The 19115-nt window shown below is 47.2% G+C and overlaps 1 protein-coding gene across 1 annotated transcript in view; it reads right to left on the reverse strand.

Moving 5' to 3' along the window:
* Window positions 1-19115, reverse strand: part of TDRD9 (tudor domain containing 9) — a 263832-nt gene that overhangs the window by 235680 nt on the left and 9037 nt on the right. The window lies entirely within an intron of this gene.

Raw genomic sequence — 19115 nt, forward strand, 5'->3', positions numbered from 1 at the left:
GGAAAATCCACTGTTTATTTCTAGGACAACTGTTCCAGGTACTGTACTTGTGAACTGGACTGGCCACTGCTGAAAACAGGATACTGGGTTTGATGGACCTTCAGTCTGTCCCAATGCTTATATTCTAGTTTTAATCACTTCCTGAGAATCCTCCAGGAATCCTGTCAAATAAAAAATTAAAAAATATATATTAGTAATAACTGATCAAGCCCACCTTCCACCCCTTCATTTTGAATTTTCCTCCCTGTTGAGTAATACAAATTCAAGAAAAAGTTGGACTTTGGTGTTTTACATATAGGGTTTATCCAATACATTATGGACCAATTGCCAGTAACAGGAATGGATAATTTATACGTGTGACAGGCACCAGCGATGTCCTGTCTTGGACTGGCCACAGGAGGGAACTCTGGATTCCTATTTCTATGCTAAAGCTAGAATAGATGAAAGGAATCATGTTCCCTCTTTTAAATTAGGGGGTAGGTTGAAGCAGGTAGAAAAGGTGCCCAGAGAAGAAGGAAGGAAGCCAACACATGCTGCTGGAAAAATAATTGACTTGGATAGCAAAGGAAATTGTTATTCATGGACTTTACATTTTCTTTTTGGTGAACTGGAACTAACAGCCAGGGATGGAGAACAGTAACGTAAAGTCAAGGTTGCGTGTTGTCCTGACCAAGGGGTGGTAGCTGTTTAACTGAGTCCCTGCTGTTCAGTCAAAAGGGCTCACTATTCATGGTTTGCTAATTGGGAAAAGAAGCTGACTGAAGAGAAAAACCTCCACAGAGATGGTTAGAGAAGATGCTGTGGGAAGGCTAATATGCATGAGGCCTGGAACAGGGAGATTAATTTGCAGATTCCCCAAACTCTCTAATCAAGTTTGGTTCTTGTTGAAGGAGAGGAGCCAAAATGCTCTAGAAGCTAGAAAGATGACTTCCAGACACACAGGAGAGCGCTGAGTGGAGGATGTCCAGCTTAAGAATTCTGGGAAGTCACATTGACTGTACAGGAAACTGGCAAAGCGAACTACTGCAGAAGGAAAAAGTTCACCGTTTCTGAGTTCTTAGAGACACAGACTCTCACTGGTGCTCTGAAGGATTGCTGGCAACATGATGAGCTTTAGGGAGATACAGGAGAGATATAGTGTGTGAAATAAGACCCCCACTTCGCCTACTTCCAAGTTTCTCATTATTTTAGAGGGGCATAACAAATGGAGAATGGGTCGAGAGGAGAAAATTTGCACAGGTCTTGGGTTGTTTTTGTTTTTAAAATTGAGAGCCCTAAAAGATTAACAGTACCTAAGTTGCACTGAATGTTAGTCAAATAAGAACCCAAAAAAGATCTCAAATCAGTGGAACGGAGTTGGAGAGAGAATATTGGGGGTTTAGGTGGCTCATTTCAATTACTACAACATTTGAACCATACACCAAAGTTAGTAGTGAGCACAGACCTCAGAGAATGTCAATACAGAATATTTTCTCGGGTATACTTCATACAAAGTCAGGTATTCCATGTGTGAGCACACCAAGCCTCAAACTGGCGCCAGATCCAAGCATAGGCCACGGAAGTGGAAATGACCTTGTTAGAATAGCCCTTGTCTCTCAATTGCACCCTCTCAATACCCATGCCGTAAGACCAAAGTGGCATGGATCCTCCATGGTCACCGGGCCCTGCATCAACAGGTTCAGTACCAGAGGCAAGGGAAGGGGAGCCTCCACCGGAGGTCCGCATACCACGGCCGCCTGGGCCAATCCGGGGCAATGAGGACCACTCCTTAATGCAGCCGAATTCGCAGGAGTCGCCCTATTAAGGGCCAAGGAGGGAACACATACAGGAGGCCCTGAGGCCAGGGTTGAGCCAAGGCATCCAACCCCGCCGAGCGAGGATCTCTCCGTCTGCTGAAAAAGGACGGGACTTTGGCATTTGTGCTTGAGGCCATAAGATCTGCTACGGGCGTTCCCCATTTGGCACAGATCTGAAGGAACACTTCGTCTGCCAGTTCCCACTCCTCAGGGTCGATTTGATACCTGCTTAGAAAATTGGCTTGCACGTTGCTCTGACCTGCTATGTGAGCTGCTGACAGAAACTGCAGATGTAGCTTGGCCCAGTGGCATATCTGAGCGGCCAGTGCTTGGCACTGAGTGCCGCCTTGATGATTTACGTAGGCCACTGCTGTCGTGCCGTCCGAAAGAACTCTAACATCCAGTCCCTCCAGAGTCTTGTGAAAGGCCAGAAGAGCCTGGAATATCGTTTTCAGTTCCAAGTGATTGATGGACCACCCCGTCTCCTCGGGTGTCCACAGACCCTGGGCATAGCTTCCCTGGCAATGTGCTCCCCAGCCCTTCAGGCTGGCATCCGTTACCACCAGGCACCAATCGGGAAGCGCTAGCAGCATTCTTCGCCGCAGCATGCTGTCTGAGAGCCACCACTCCATACTGAGTCGGGCCGCAGGGAGCCACGTGAGTCTGTGTTGATAATCCTGGGACACAGAAGACCATCGTTGAAGCAGGGCAATCTGCAGAGGTCTCATGTGCACTCTCGCCCATGGCATCACTTCCAAGGTGGTCGTCATCAACCCCAACAGCTGGACTATGTCCCAAGCTCGTGGGCGAGGCATCCTCAGGAGCAGACGGACCCGATTCTGAAGCTTGCACCGCCTTTGGTCAGGTAGAAAGACAAACCCCGAGGCAGTGTCGAACCGGACCCCCAAATATTCTAGAGATTGAGAGGGGGTCAGGTGACCTTTGGCCATATTGACGACCCAGCCCAGAGATTGCAGTACTGAGACCACTCTGGCTGTTATGTGATGACTCTCTTCTGCAGAGTCCGCTCTGATGAGCCAGTCGTCGAGGTACGGGTGAACCCGTATACCCTCTCACCTGAGAAAGGCAGCTACTACCACCATTACCTTGGAAAAGGTTTGGGGAGCTGTGGCAAGGCCAAAAGGCAAGGCCCGAAACTGGAAATGTTTTCCCAACACCACAAACCGGAGAAACCATTGGTGCGGGGGCCAAATAGGAATGTGCAAGTAGGCTTCTTTCAGGTCCGGAGACGTGAGAAAATCTCCTGGCTGTACCGCCGCAATGAAGCAGTGCAGGGTTTCCATGTGAAAATGCCGCACTCTTAGTGACTTGTTAACTTCCTTTAAGTCGAGTATGGGCCAAAAAGACCCTCCTTTTCGCGGCACCACAAAGTAAATGGAGTAACAACCGTAGCCAAGCTCGGCGGGAGGCACAGGGACCACCGCCCCGAGGTGCAACAAGCCTTGCAAGGTCTCCTCTACTGCCGCCCGTTTGATGGCAGAGCCGCACCGGGACTCCACAAACACGTCTCTCACCGGGGCATTGAATTCTAATCTTTAGCCATCTCTGATCAGGTCCAAAACCCACTGATCTGAGGAAATCTTAACCCATTCCTCGAGAAAGAGGGAAAGACGTCCTCCAACTGCAGGAAATCGAGGAGTGGGCCGCCCATGAACTCCAGGCTTTGAGCCGGCCGCTACAGAACCTTTGTCCGAGCGAAAGGAGTTCCTCTGCTGAAAGCGGGCACGTGAAGTAAACCCAGCATAACACCCTGGGCGGTACCTTCGAACTTCACGGAAGCGAGGTCTGGAAGAGGAGGGAACCGCCTGACCCTTGGAAGAAGGCCGCAGCCTATCCTCGGGTAAGCGCTGGGGTTTAGCATCCCCCAGGCCCTTGACAATTTTCTCCAACTCCTCACCAAATAGGAGAAGGCCCTGGAAGGGCAACTTCACCAACCTTTGCTTAGAGGCCATGTCAGATGCCCAATGCTGTAGCCATAGAAGGCAGCGAGTGGCCACCGCCACAGCCATCTGTTTAGCCGAAGCTCTGACCAGATCATAGAGGGCGTCAGCCAAAAATGACAAGGCCAACTCCATCCGTGGTGCCACCTCTGCAAGGGGCTCCGCTCCATCTCCGTGCTGTTCCACTGCCTGTTGCAACCAAGTGAGGCAGGCTCGAGCAGCATAACAACTGTACACAGATGCCCGTAAGACTAGGCCTGAAATCTCAAAGGACCGCTTCACTGCTGATTCCAGACGTCGGTCCTGCATGTCCTTCAGGGCGACCCCTCCCTCTACTGGGAGGGTAGTTTTCTTCGTCACAGCCGTGACTAGGGCATCCACTTTAGGCATGGCCAAGCGTGCCAAGTGCCCCTCACAGAGAGGGTATAAGTGCCCCATTGCCCTGGCAACTTTCAAAGGCCCCTCAGGGTCAGCCCATTGAACCAAAATAAGCTCTTGGATGGAGTCATGCAAAGGAAAGGCTTGAGCAGGTTTCTTAGTACTTGCCATCCTCGGATTACCAGACGAGGCTTCGCCCAACACAGGATCTTCAATAGAGAGGGCCTGCAAGGCATCAGAAATAAGCGCTGGCAGCTCCTCGCAGTGGAAAATCCTAACCGCATTGGGATCATCTGGATCCAGTGGCAATCCTACACTTTCCTCTGGCTCTTCGGACCACGAAGGCCTGCCAGACCCCTCAGAATCCCCACAGCCCGACCGGGGGGGGGAGGGGGGTGTGCCACTTTCTGAAGGGGAATTTACCCTTCTGCACTTGGTCTTGCGGCCAACTGTCTGGGGAAAAATTGCCTGACGGCAATCCTGGGCCGGTCTCCACCGGAGGGAAACCAGGTAGCAACGCAGAGTCAGCCATCTGCGGCAGAGCTCTTTTTAACATGAACGATTTATGTAAAAGCAACACAAACTCAGGGGAGAAAGGCTCACCCTGGCCTCCCAGTTCCAATCCAAGGTAAGCAGCCCCTCTGGTAGCCTCCATTTGAGGCTCCCCTCCGGCCTCAGACCCCTCCGCACCTGCGGGGATCGAGCCACACGGCACATCCAAGATGGCGCCCATTGCCAGCTCCACCGAGCAGGAAAAAACATCGCTCGCCATGCTCGGGCCGGCCCTGACGTCTGAAGAGCACAATTTACAGAGCCCCGCTGCAGATCTGCATTTGCCACAACGTGAACAGCGCTTAACAACCTCCGCAGCCATCGCCGAAAACGGCGGAAAATTCAAAATGGCGGATTCGCACCAAAAACGTCCCGATCGTGGGCCCTCCCCGGAGGAGCTACAAGACTTACCTCACCAGACCGAGTCCCAAAGCTCCGGTCACACTGCAGACAGGAGGAAGCCTCAGAATCGCAGCGCTAAAAAGCGCGTCACTTTTTTTTTTTTTTAATGCTGTGAGGAAAGATAGAGGCAACAGCTACAGAGGCACTCCGGAGGTTCAGAAGAGTGGGAAAGGCAGGGAAAAGACGAACCAATGTGCCTGCATCCACACAGAAAAGTGTGAGAAAGGCAGGGATAGGGCAAACCTATATGCCCGCATCCACATAGGGGGCCGGGTAAGGCAGGGAAAGGGCAAACCTATGTGCCTTTAAAGTGGGCTCCATTTAGCCATAACACCCCTGCTACAACTGGCAAAAGCACAGGAGCCACCCCAGGCAGATTTCTGAAGGAGCTGAATAAGCTGTGTCCAACTCTGCTGGGGAGATAGAGAATACTGAGAGGCAGATGGAGCTAGCTGGCCAAGAGGCACTATGGTTTTCAGTGCTCTCTATCTCCCCCTGCTGGTAGGTGGACACAACCCATTCGTAATGGATTCATCTGCTTGATGACAAGGAACAGCAGAATAAAATTCAAAATGGCGGCTTCGCACCAAATTCACCCCGATCGGAATGCCGTCCGCGGGCCCTCCCCGGAGGAGCTGAGTACCGCTCTTACCTCAAAGGACCGAGTCCATGAGCCCCAGTCACACTGCAGTCACAAGAAGCCTCAGAAATAGCAGCGCTGTCAAAGCACGATTTTTTTTTTTTACGCTGTGAGGAAAGTTGGAGGCAAACAGCTACAGAGGTACTCCGGAGGCAGAAGAGGGTGGGAAAGGCAGGGAAAGGGCGAACCTATATGCCTGCATCCACACAGGGGGAAGGGTAAGGCAGGGAAAGGGCGAACCTATGTGCCTTTAAAGTGGGCTCCATTTAGCCATAACACCCCTGCTACAACTGGCAAAAGCACAGGAGCCACCCCAGGCAGAATCTTCAAGGAGCTGAACAAGCTGCGTCCAACTCTGCTGGGAGATAGAGAAATACTGAGAGACAGATGGAGCTAGCCGTCCTAGAGGCACTATGGTTTTCAGTGTTCTCTATCTCCCCCTGCTGGTAGGTGGACACAACCCATTCGTAATGGATTCATCTGCTGCTGATCACAAGGAAGATAGAGAGCCATAAAATGAGTGCAAAGAAAAGCTACGAGAATGGTATGGGATTTGCATTACAAGACGTATGAGGAGAGACTTGTTGACCTGAACATGTATACCCTGGAGGAAAGGAGAAACAGGGGTGATATGATACAGACGTTCAAATATTTGAAAGGTATTAATCCGCAAACGAACCTTTTCCGGAGATGGGAAGGCGGTAGAACGATAGGACATGAAATGAGATTGAAGGGGGGCAGACTCAAGAAAAATGTCAGGAAGTATTTTTTCACGGAGAGAGTGGTGGACGCTTGGAATGCCCTCCCGCGGGAGGTGGTGGAGAGAAAAACAGTAACGGAATTCAAACATGCGTGGGATAAACATAAAGGAATCCTGCTCAGAAGGAAGGGATCCCCAGAAGCTTAGCTGGTGGTAGGAGGCAGGGCAGACTTATACGGTCTGTGCCAGAGCCGGTGGTGGGAGACGGGGCTGGTGGTTGGGAGGCAGGGATAGTGCTGGGCAGACTTATACGGTCTGTGCCCTGAAAAAGACAGGTACAAATCAAGGTAAGGTATACACAAAAAATGGCACATGTGAGTTTATCTTGTTGGGCAGACTGGATGGACTGTGCAGGTCTTTTTCTGCCGTCATCTACTATGTTACTATGAGTTGGACTAGTAGACATGAATTGCTCATTTACTCTTTCCAAAAATACTAGGACTACGGGGCACACAATGAAGCTACTAGCAAATAAATGTAAAACAAACCAAAGAAAAAGATTCTTCACTCAACGTGTAATTAAACTCTGGCATTCGTTGCCAGAGAATGTGGCAAAAGCAGTTAGCTTAGCAGGGTTTTAAAAAGGTTTGGATAATTTCAGAAAAATCCGTAAGACATTATTAAGATGACACATGAAAATCCACTGATTATTTCTAGGATAAGCAGTATAAAATCTATTTCTGACATGGATTGGCTACTGTTGGAAACAGGATACTATACTTGCTGGACCTTTGATCTGTCCCAGTATGGCAATGCTTATGTTCTTATGAAAAGGGGGCTGGTACGTTGATTGAGAACCTTAGGCTAAGAGGAAAAAGACCAAATAACAACTACTTATAAATACCTGTTATGAAGATACCTAGATGATCTGCACGAAGTTCAGGAAACAAACATCCAACGCCAGTCAGTTGATTACTATATAAAAAGGCTCAGCAAGCACTGAAACTAACACTAAAACAAGAAGGAATGTAGAAATCCAATCAAGCCTCTGTGCTGTTCTAGCTTCTGAAAACTGTTCTAGCTGAAAGGCCAAGACAGTGGAAAACTAAATCAGATTTATTCCTCACTGCATAACAGGTACATGAAAAACATTTCATTTATTAAAATATATGGTTTCAGAGCTCTAAGCAAGCTTCTCATGCAGCAGAGAAGCTTCTCTTGGCTTTCTGAGAAAAGTGTCAGAATCTCTAAACAGGATATATTAACTTGAGCAACAGAACTAGTCAAACACTCCAAAATCTGCAATTTGCCTACTCCTTCCATCACATCTCCTGTATCATTTTCCTTTCAACCAACATATTTACAGAACAAAACACAAATAATCGTTCATTGTGCTCACAATGCACAACTTCTCAGCTTTCGCAGTGAATTCAGATTTTACAGTGAATGCAATCGTGGTTTACTAAAATTCATGATAGTGGGGATGATTTTTTTTTTTAAATTTTTATTTATAACCATTTAAATTTTTACAACCGATAAAACAACTTGCCGGAAATACAGAGAAAGTAATATATAGGAATTATTTCAGTCAGGTAATTTTATTCTTTTCCTTAGACCACTAAATAGGGAGAGTGAATAGTGGGGATGATTTAAGTAAGAGAAACTTTCAAACACTTTTAGACAGCAATATGTCATAAGGAATTAAAAAATATCAAATAAGAACTCTCAAAATTGATTTAATTCATGTGTTACTGAAACATGCTGGACTGCAGCATGTTCGGTTTTTTTTTTTATACCACTAACATAAAAAGGAAAAAAGGACTTATTTTTCACTTTTGTGTATATAATGTATATCTATCTATATCCTGAAATTATTTTCCAACATGTAATGCCAACAGTGGGGTACTATCTGGAGATACAGTGGGGGAAATAAGTATTTGATCCCTTGCTGATTTTGTAAGTTTGCCCACTGACAAAGACATGAGCAGCCCATAATTGAAGGGTAGGTTATTGGTAACAGTGAGAGATAGCACATCACAAATTAAATCCGGAAAATCACATTGTGGAAAGTATATGAATTTATTTGCATTCTGCAGAGGGAAATAAGTATTTGATCCCCCACCAACCAGTAAGAGATCTGGCCCCTACAGACCAGGTAGATGCTCCAAATCAACTCGTTACCTGCATGACAGACAGCTGTCGGCAATGGTCACCTGTATGAAAGACACCTGTCCACAGACTCAGTGAATCAGTCAGACTCTAACCTCTTCAAAATGGCCAAGAGCAAGGAGCTGTCTAAGGATGTCAGGGACAAGATCATACACCTGCACAAGGCTGGAATGGGCTACAAAACCATCAGTAAGACGCTGGGCGAGAAGGAGACAACTGTTGGTGCCATAGTAAGAAAATGGAAGAAGTACAAAATGACTGTCAATCGACAAAGATCTGGGGCTCCACGCAAAATCTCACCTCGTGGGGTATCCTTGATCATGAGGAAGGTTAGAAATCAGCCTACAACTACAAGGGGGGAACTTGTCAATGATCTCAAGGCAGCTGGGACCACTGTCACCACGAAAACCATTGGTAACACATTACGACATAACGGATTGCAATCCTGCAGTGCCCGCAAGGTCCCCCTGCTCCGGAAGGCACATGTGACGGCCCGTCTGAAGTTTGCCAGTGAACACCTGGATGATGCCGAGAGTGATTGGGAGAAGGTGCTGTGGTCAGATGAGACAAAAATTGAGCTCTTTGGCATGAACTCAACTCGCCGTGTTTGGAGGAAGAGAAATGCTGCCTATGACCCAAAGAACACCGTCCCCACTGTCAAGCATGGAGGTGGAAATGTTATGTTTTGGGGGTGTTTCTCTGCTAAGGGCACAGGACTACTTCACCGCATCAATGGGAGAATGGATGGGGCCATGTACCGTACAATTCTGAGTGACAACCTCCTTCCCTCCGCCAGGGCCTTAAAAATGGGTCGTGGCTGGGTCTTCCAGCACGACAATGACCCAAAACATACAGCCAAGGCAACAAAGGAGTGGCTCAGGAAGAAGCACATTAGGGTCATGGAGTGGCCTAGCCAGTCACCAGACCTTAATCCCATTGAAAACTTATGGAGGGAGCTGAAGCTGCGAGTTGCCAAGCGACAGCCCAGAACTCTTAATGATTTAGAGATGATCTGCAAAGAGGAGTGGACCAAAATTCCTCCTGACATGTGTGCAAACCTCATCATCAACTACAGAAGACGTCTGACCGCTGTGCTTGCCAACAAGGGTTTTGCCACCAAGTATTAGGTCTTGTTTGCCAGAGGGATCAAATACTTATTTCCCTCTGCAGAATGCAAATAAATTCATATACTTTCCACAATGTGATTTTCCGGATTTAATTTGTGATGTGCTATCTCTCACTGTTACCAATAACCTACCCTTCAATTATGGGCTGCTCATGTCTTTGTCAGTGGGCAAACTTACAAAATCAGCAAGGGATCAAATACTTATTTCCCCCACTGTATGTCACTTCTATTTTCAAGGTGATGTATTTAGCCAGCTAAGGTGCTATACAAGTCATTTTCTGTTTATTTATTGGGATTTATTAACCGCCTTTATGAAGCAATTCACCCAAGGCAGTATACAGTAGGTACAGTTTAACACCAAACTTACAATTTTGTTAACAGCATAATAGTAAAATGAACAAGTAGAGAGAGACTAACGGGCTCACTTCCTACCTGCTGGGAGACTAAGAAAATACTGAGCAATGTTGCCAGGTGGAAAATTTTTTTCCCACCCAAACCAACCTAAATCCAAACTCAAACCCCGCCCCCGACACCCCCACCCCGCATCATCACCCCGCCCCCGCCGTCATCAACCCCGCCCCCGCCTCCCCATCATCGGCCCCGCCTCCCCATCATCAGCCCCGCCCAGAATGTCACTAACCCCGCCCCCCACGGCCGAAAAAAACGCCAAAAAAACCGCCCAAAAAACAAAAAAGAAGCCCAAAAAACCGCAACCCGCCGTGGGCAAAAATTTCCCGCGGCGGGTCACCTGGCAACACTGATACTGAGGCAAGGGTCACATGACCAGGGCTCTTATTGGCTCTCTTGAGTCAGAGTTTTTTTCTCAGTCTCCACCTGCTGGTAGGCGAGCACAACCCATCAGTCCAATCCTGGGCTGGTCCGGAAGAATGCTAAGGAACAGTAAAATGAACAAGTATAAACATAAATACAATGAAAGATGAAAACTAGAAAACTGCAAATTGAAACCTAATAATAGGACTACCATGAAACATGATCAAAAATATACACATTTAACTGCACTGAAATTCAAATAATAGAAGTATAACCTAAGCATAATAGTGACGGAATATCTAATTAGCACACAATTAGAACATTCAAATAACATTGCTCTACTAATGCTTTTCTACCCATCAATGGAATTGTTTCACTATAAGCTCTACAGCAAGGGCTGTTGGGTAAAGTGATTATCACAGTGCCTGGTGAGCTCATAAACCTCTACAGTTCTGTTTCTACAGGGAGAATCTCCTGCAGGAGAAAGGGGATAAGTGTTATCTGTAGTCTAGCAGGAATAGGCTGTGGCTGGTGCCAAGAACAACCAAGATGGGCAACGGTATCCGCCAGTTCTGGCAGAAGGTAAGACGTAGGGCTGGCTACTACTTCTTTTTCTATAATGCTATTAGATGTACGTAGCACTGTACAGACACACATAAATCCATTCTCAGGTGAGCACGTAATCTACTCAACACAGACAAGACAAATACATTTCCTGACAAGTGGAAGAAGTATGGGTAAAAAAAAAAGGCTACGATAAAGAGCCAAAACATTTTTTTTTTAATCAGCAACAATAGAAGGCTATGGGTAACATCTGTTTTATGAGGAAAAGCAGCTGGAGGTAAGAGACCCAAGAAATTAAGTCAACATTACGAAAAAGGGTGTGGAAAAGCAAGAATGGCGACAGTGTCATGAGGGACAGAAGAAGCCAGACAAACAATAGTTCTGTAGTGCAAAAAGCCCAGGAGCAGCAACACCAATATGAGGCGAGAGGGAGAAACCAGACCTGACAGAGGTGAGGGGCCAGAGAATAGCAGTACCTTGAAAGGGAACCAAAGAGTGACAGTAGCAGCAATGTGAGAGGAAACCAAAGAGTGACAGCCAGTTTGGTGGCAAGGCAAAGAAGAAACTGTTGAAACTGTGGGTCAGAAGAATGACTGTTAGAAATGTAGGCTAGGAATACAAGTAGATGTGGGATGGGGCTGAAAGGCAGGTGCAGTGAAGTGGAAGGTGGAGGCAGAAGCACAGTCAGGTTTTGATGTTGGGGGAGCAGGCTTTTTATAAAACAGGCATCAGCATCAACAGAGGCGTAGCCAGGTTTTGACGTGTAAAACCATTGCTGTGTAATTTTCTGCTGGGCTTTCACAAGGGCGAAGCTTGAACAAAGCCGAGATATACATTAAGTAGATGATAAAATCCTACAATTTACATGTGTCCTTTTGAAATCTAAGCTCAGACATTGCACCAGCTCCAGGGCTGGTATAAACATCAAGCGCAGTAGTATTTTATAAAGAAAAGTAGGTGCTCCTTATAAAAATTACCTCCATATAAAACTCAGATATCCCCTTTGTCATCCACCTGTCATTTGCCACATTTCAGTCCTCCGGCATGAAGCTGTCACTGACTCCATCTCCAAGCTTTAGTCTGTTGCTGTGCGTTTCCTTTCTCCCATGCCTGGTCTGTAGAGCTTCCTTCTGTTCTCTCTACTTCCCCATGGCCTTCACTGTGCATTGTATAAAGGGAGCCACTGAGGCCATCTATGTTTGCAGTAACAAACAGATGTAACCTGGGCTAGGGCATACTCACCTTGGATAAAGGCAACCTCTTTGGCAGAGGCCCAGACAGTCTCCCTAGAAGATATCTGCCATTCCTTCGTGACGCATGGCAGACTTTGGCAGAGTTGTCATTCAGGTGGCCTTGAACCTAAGAAAGGCTCACTGGGCAGGGGAAGACATCCCAATAGTTCAGGATGGTACAGTCTAGAAGCTAAAGGTGGTGAAATTTAGTCCTACCTGTTAATTCCTTTCCTTTAGTTAGGCTATACTATCTGGAGACCCTCTCTCTGAAGACTAAGGTTACCGGGACTCAGGGGGACCTCTGTATTTCTCTCCAGTGGTGTTCAAGAAATATTTTTTCAAAAATATTTTAAAAAGGAATATGTCTATAGCTGCAATGGTTGATAGGCATGGGTGTGCATTCTGGGTCCTTCTGCCGCTTTGGCAGAGGCATACTGGAGTTTTCCACCAAGTACCAGCCCTCCTTATACTGGTGATGTTACTGGACAAGATCCATTTCTCTAGCCCCATCTACTACCAGGTGGGGATAACAACTCAATAAGCTCAGGATAGTAGAGCCCGACTAAAGGAAAGGAAATTAACAGGTAGGACTACATTTCACTCTTTATATAGCACTGTTCTCTCAGGACCATATATCTCATTCTCTACATATCACTGTTCTACACAGGACCTTTCAAATAGGCACATCACCTGGCTAACATACCAATAAGTTTTAAAAATATGTGAAGTTAATTTCCCGCCTCCACCTGGCTACTCCTTTATGCCATCCAACTGGTAAAAATTTCTAGGTAAAATACTGGATGTTAAAAACAATTTTTGTACCTTTGTTGAATCAACATTTTTTTCGCACCAACTGTGTAGTCCCTGCTCTCTCTCTCTCTCTTCACCACTTCATCTTTTTGGTTTTCCCTCAAGTTCTTTTCCAGGATCTCATTTCCATTTTCTGTTTCTTCACTGTCCTATTTTCTTCCCTTTTTCCCTTATATCTAACTCTGACAATGATCCTTCTTTTCATTTATTTTCTCCAATTCTTTTCCTTTCCTTTGTCCCTCACTCTCTTCATAGTCCTATCTTTTTACCCTTATCTCAGCAAGGTTTGCCTCACCTCTTCTCCCATACTTTCTTCTCCCCTTCCCCAACATTCGCTCACCTACTTCCTTCTCCAAAAGTCATTTACCCTGTCTTTCCTCCATCTTAACCACAGCATCCATCCCCTCCGCCCCTCCATCTTTGCTTTCTCCTGTATGTACCCCTTGCTTCTCCCCTGTCAAGTATCAGTCCTCTCCACAAACCTCTCCTCCCATACTTACCCTATATCTACCACCTGTCCCCTTCTCAGCCCCCTTCTCCCAGGCCCAGTACTGAATCCCTTCTTCAACCCCTATCCCTAGTCCCTGTGTTTATCTCTGAGCCCCCTTTTCTTACCCTAGCATCAAACTCTTCTCCCAGCCCTAGAATCAGCCCTCTGCCATCCCCAGCCTCGGTCCTTGCATCAGAACTATCTCCAAGCCCCTGCTCTCTTTTCCCACCTGTCCCCCTATTGGCCCCAGCCCTACTGCCAGCATCAGCCCCTTCTCCTACCTACCCAGCTCTTTTAAGCCACTTATGCCCTGCTGATTAAATCCCCTGTGCTGTTCTGAACAGCGCTGAAAAATTAACACCAGAACAGCACGGGGAATTAAAGCCCTCATGATCAAAACTAATACCATGCAAATTTATGCACAGTATTAATTTTCATCATCCTGCAGGATTGTGCCTGGACATGCGCAAGAAGGCACAATCCTCCTGCAGCAGTTAAGTTTGACAGGTCCAAGCTATCAAAAAAAAAAAAAGCCCAGATCTGTCAAACAGGGCTGAAGACCCCCATCCCACCTAGGACACGAGGGGTTGGAGGTCCGGTGGACTTCCATCCCCCTACGCGACAGAGCAACCCCAAACTCCCCCCCCCCCCCCCAGATAGAAAAGGCTTGAGGGCTGGAGGGCCAGTAGATGTCTAGTGCCCCCCTGAGCCCCCCCTTGTACCTCGCAGTGACGGAGGAGAGAGTACCACTCCCTCCTCCTTCCAGCGTTGCCTCCAAAATGACAGCACCCTGCCCTGTGCATCCTGGAATACACTGGGCGGGGTTTCCCTACAATATAAGGGAGCTTCTCCCTTATATGATAGGGAAGGCCCACCCAGCACATCCCAGGATGCACTGGGCAGGGTGTCGCCATTTTGGAGGTGGTGCTGGAAGGAGGAGGGAGTGCTACTCCATCCTCCTTCATTGCAAGGTACATTGGGGGGGGGGGGTTTGGTCTGCTAGCACGCAAATGCATGCTAGTCAGGGCTCTCCATCCCTCCCCAATGCTCTGCAAGCCCTAAAGCCATTTCTCAGCTGGCGTAGGGCTTGCTAAAGGAGCAGCGCCTCGTTTGGCACACTGCCTGCTGAACACTGGGGAGGAATAGGTAACGCCCTGTTTAGCATGCATTTGCATGCTCATAGTGTTCAGATGCAGCGAGCATGTTGTTAGGCTCACCAGCTCTGATCATTGAGTGGGAGCAAACATGGGTGCTAGTATGGCACTATTGACCTCTATTGCCTGCGTTTGCTTTTGATCACCTGCCTGCAAGTGCCTTCACTCTGCTTGTCCTTGGTTGGCTCTTGCAGTCAGCACCACGTGGTCATTAAAATTAAAGAGCAACTACTTCCTGTTTCTTGTGAGAAACAAGATAATAAATATAAATAAAACAAAACATAGAAAAGAAAATAAGATGACACATTTTTGATTAGTTTTCGAATGTAATCCTTCTTCAGATCAGGAATGAGCAAATATTGACATATCAGAATATATAAGTGAAACACAAAAGCATTCCAATGACAGTCTCACAGGAAGAGGGTGGATGGAGTGGGTTAAGTGAGAAACAGGGAGTGCTGGATGGTGAGAGATGGATGGGTGATAAGAGGGAGACAAACCTGTATAATTTAATGGTTTATAATGGGGTCAACAACCCAGATCTTTGTTAAGTCCTGTCTATCGGTGTCAAAATATTCAATCATTTTGACTTCAAAGATCTTACATTCCTGGGTTGTCTTAAAATTTCCGTTTAGTATTCTCACTATAAAATCAGCGATGCAGTGTTCTGGTTTTGTAAAATGCTGTTTAAAAAAACAAACAGGAAAACAAAAACTACCACAATCAATAGTCAAGGGAAAACACCATAAAATAAGTACCAGGATAGCTAATAGCTCCGTTTATTCTTTAGATCAAATATATAGAAAAAACTGGAAAAAAAATCCACAAAAAAAAAAAATCTCCAGATGCAATATACAGGGTGCACTGTAAGTAAAACACAACACGGGCCATGTTTCGACATGCAGGCCTTCGTCAGAGGTCCTGTCAACACCACAACTGATGCTTAAAATTTCAACATTTTCAATAAAGGTTTAAAGTTTAAAATTCTGTATGTGAATTGACCTATCAATGCATAATGCATTGAATATAAGCATCAATTCTGTTGCACACTGGAAAGAGTGAGATTCACATACACTCCTAATAAAAGTGCTAATGCTCTGCAAAACAGCCTGCTTGCTCTCTCTGCATAGTTACGCAACCTGTTAAGTGTACTGTTTTAGTCTTGATTATCCCAATCTAATTTTACTCTTGATACAAGATAGATTAGTGCAGGTAAATCAACATAAAACTACAGTGCAACAAGGTAACAACAACAACAATCATTTCTAAAGCGCTACTAGGGTTACGCAGCGCTGTACAATTCAAACATAGAAGGACAGTCCCTGCTCAAAGAGCTTACAATCTTAAAAGACAAGAGAACAAACTAAGGACAAGTGAACAATCTAGAGGACGAGTGAACAGTTAATCTGATAGGGTGGTTAGATTGGGGTATTTTATATTTCTCGAGCGGTTAGGCGCCGAAGGCAGCATTGAAGAGGTGAGTTTTAAGCAGAGATTTGAAGATGGGTAGGGAGGGGGCCTGGCGTATGGGTAAAGGAAGATTATTCCAGGCATAGGGTGAGGCAAGGCAGAATGAGCAGAGCCTGGAGTTGGCAGTAGTGGAGAAGGGTACTGAGAGAAGGGCTTTGTCCTGTGAGCGGAGGTTGCGGGCGGGAACATAGGGGGAGATGAGGGTGGAGAGGTAGTGAGGAGCTGCGGCCTGAGTGCATTTGTAGGTAAGGAGGAGGAGCTTGAATTGTATGCGATATCTGATCGGAAGCCAATGAAGTGATTTGAGGAGAGGGGTGGTGTGAGTATAACGATTTTGGCGGAATATAAGACGTGCAGCAGCGTTCTGAACGGATTGAAGGGGGGGATAGATGGCAGAGTGGGAGGCCGGTGAGGAGTAAGTTGCAGTAATCGAGGCGAGAGGTAATGAGAGCGTGGACGAGAGTTCTGGTGGTATGCTCAGAGAGGAAAGGGCGAATTTTGCTGATATTGAGGAGGAAGAAGCGACAGCTCTTGGCAGTCTGTTAGATATGCGCAGAGAAGGAGAGGGAGGAGTCGAAGGTGACTCCGAGGTTGCGGGCAGATGGGACGGGGAGGATGAGGGTGTTATCAACAGAGAAAGAGAGTGGAGGAAGAGGAGAAGTGGGTTTAGGAGGAAAGACAAGGAGCTCGGTCTTGGACATGTTCAGCTTCAGGTGGCGGTTGGACATCCATGCTGCAATGTCGGATAAACAGGCCGATACCTTGGCCTGAGTCTCCGCAGTGATGTCAGGTGTGGAGAGGTATAGCTGGGTGTCATCAGCATAAAGATGATACTGAAAACCAGAGTGGACATGCAAATCGCAGTATAAAAAATGACTTCCGATGTAAAAAAAAAAAAACTGTGTGGGAACAGAGGTTGATCTGAGGTGAAGTGCAGCATGTCATCTCAGACCACTAATGATCCCTGGTGGCCTAAGTGGGTCCCAGATCACTCACTCACCCCCTTCCTCCTGACCCTCACAAGCATCCCTGGTGGCTCAAGTGGCCCGCCCCTGACCTCCCACCACCCTAACCCTACATATGACCCCGGGGTGGCCCAAGTAAGGTCTCCCCAATCATCTCTAATTTGGGAGGCAGGAGCGATCACCACTTCCCTCCTGCCTTCATATTACCATCTTGAAAAATAGTGGTGCCTTACAACGCACCTTGTGGGGTCATCCTGCAATGTATTGCAGTATTTGGCAAAATGACCCCAGGCAGTTTATCCCTTTACACTGTACAGGGTCAGACACAGCCACTATTCAAGATGGCAACACAAACACAGGCATGAGTGGGCATTGCTCCTACCTCCCAATTTAGAGGTGGTTGGGAGGGTGGGGAGCCGCTGGGTCACAGGGGTGTTTATGGAATCGGATTGGGGGGGGATCAAATTGAGAATGTTGGGGAAGAAGGGAGCAGAAAAGGAATGAGGAGTTTAGACTATGTGTGTGTGGGGGGGGGGTCATCTCCATCTTCTCTCTGCAGAATGTCGGTGTTTTTTCCCCCTTAGCTCACACTTTTTAATCAGTAGTAATTTACATGCCATTAGTTTACTGCACTGGAAGTAAAAATTTGTTTTAATATGTGTGTTAGAACACTACATGCTGAAGCTTCATAGTGCTTGCTAGTCATGGTGGCAGTTTACTAACCTTTTCTGCTGCCCATTCCTACCTCCCCAAGATCAGATTTACATATAAGATAGACGAAATACAAATTAGGGCAGGGGCAGCCCTATAATGAGGCCAACTGATGGCACTACAGAGTGGCATCTTGCCACCAGCCAGCCTACCTGCTAGGTAGATATCTCTGCCAAACTACTCTCACCATATCTTATCTTTTCCTTCCACTTCACGTCTCCCCCCGCCCCAGCATGCATCTCCTCCTTCATTCCTCAACCCCCTTTCCCCAAGTCTACCAGGTGGGAGGGAGCAAGGAGGTTTGAACAACAGATGGCAGGAGTGTGTTTGGTCCATTATCTGGCCTGAAACCAGTAGGTGGAGCTTGTCACCCTATCAATTACATCGTTCTGGGTGTACCAAGATGGCAGCAGTTGCATTGGAGAGAATGAAAACCTCGAGTGGACCAGTGTCAGCTTTGTGATGTCACGCTATCTCCTGGTCAACAAACTTCCTTGGGAGGGAGGAGGTGCTAGGAATCGTAGATCCATGTGGGAGAAGCCATGAGTGGGTTGTCAAGGAGATGAGTGAAAGGAGGTGTCTCGGTTGTCGTCGTCGTCGTCCGTGCCTTGCTCGTCAATGCCCTGCTCCATCTAGATCCATTAGATTTACCTGCACTTCTAGCCAGTGACCTGTGGGATCACTGTAGGGTGGTGGAAGCCAAGCTGGTGAAGTCATCAGTGCTCAGCCCTTCTTAAGCCGGTCTCGGCGTGTACTTGCTGTTCTGGCAATAATTCCTGATTGAGCTCAGGCCTGCCTGAGGCTCTGCTAGTTCCATCTGCTGTTTCTTTGTCAGGCCGTGGCCTGAAGCACTGCTGCAGCTTTCACCTTATTGCTCTGTTCCAGTGAAGTCTGCCTCCAAGTCTTGAAGTCCTGGGAGCTTCTTGCACTTCAGCTGTGTCCCCAGTCGTCCTCAGTGAGCCGTGGTCGCTGGCTGCAGTGAGTAGGCTCTGTGCTGAGTTTTGGACTGTGTGTGCTGGGATGGCATGAAGTGCTGTAGGTCCTGTGGTCGTGGCTGCATCTCATCGTATCTCTGAACGAGGAGGCTGTGCTCAAAGGGATCCACGAGGGCTGTTCCTGGTTCTTGTTTTGCCCCGCTGTGCCTGTGTGTCTTTTGCCCTGGAAGCCTTTGGATCAGGCACCTCACAGACTGTTTTGACCTGCTTGTCCTGGGAGCCTTTAGCT

Source organism: Microcaecilia unicolor, chromosome 9 (genome assembly GCF_901765095.1).
Source record: "Microcaecilia unicolor chromosome 9, aMicUni1.1, whole genome shotgun sequence".
Taxonomy (NCBI): domain Eukaryota; kingdom Metazoa; phylum Chordata; class Amphibia; order Gymnophiona; family Siphonopidae; genus Microcaecilia; species Microcaecilia unicolor.